This window comes from Pangasianodon hypophthalmus, chromosome 27 (assembly GCF_027358585.1).
Source record: "Pangasianodon hypophthalmus isolate fPanHyp1 chromosome 27, fPanHyp1.pri, whole genome shotgun sequence".
Lineage (NCBI taxonomy): Eukaryota > Metazoa > Chordata > Actinopteri > Siluriformes > Pangasiidae > Pangasianodon > Pangasianodon hypophthalmus.
This window is the reverse complement of record NC_069736.1, coordinates 205,001-205,283: the sequence shown is the minus strand read 5'-3', so window position 1 is coordinate 205,283 and position 283 is coordinate 205,001. Positions and strand designations below refer to the sequence as shown.

At 36.4% G+C, this 283-nt stretch overlaps 1 protein-coding gene across 1 annotated transcript in view; it reads right to left on the bottom strand.

Annotated features, from left to right (window-relative positions):
- capga (capping protein (actin filament), gelsolin-like a) overlaps positions 1–283 on the bottom strand; it is a 5,112-nt gene continuing 4,829 nt past the window's right edge. Inside the window, exon 8 of the mRNA XM_053230240.1 lies at positions 1–283. This exon is cut by the window's right edge and continues 114 nt beyond it. The gene's annotated coding sequence lies outside the window, so the exon portion shown is untranslated.

Genomic DNA, 283 nt, shown 5'->3' with positions numbered 1-283 from the left:
CACACACACACACACACACACACACATACACATACACACACGAGAGACGCTGCAGATCAGCTGTAGAGCTACACACAGTTCTTAGTTTACACACATTTCATCATTACAATGATTCAAAAATGTAAAACCCAGTGTGAAGGAATGTTTTAATGAAGTCTGTGTAGCTTCAGTGTCTTCATTCTGTTTAACACTGTGTTCACACACAGGCTTATTTTATTCACCACACACACGTTTCAGAAAGATAAATGAAATAGTTAATTTCCGTTTTAAATTCATCTTGAAT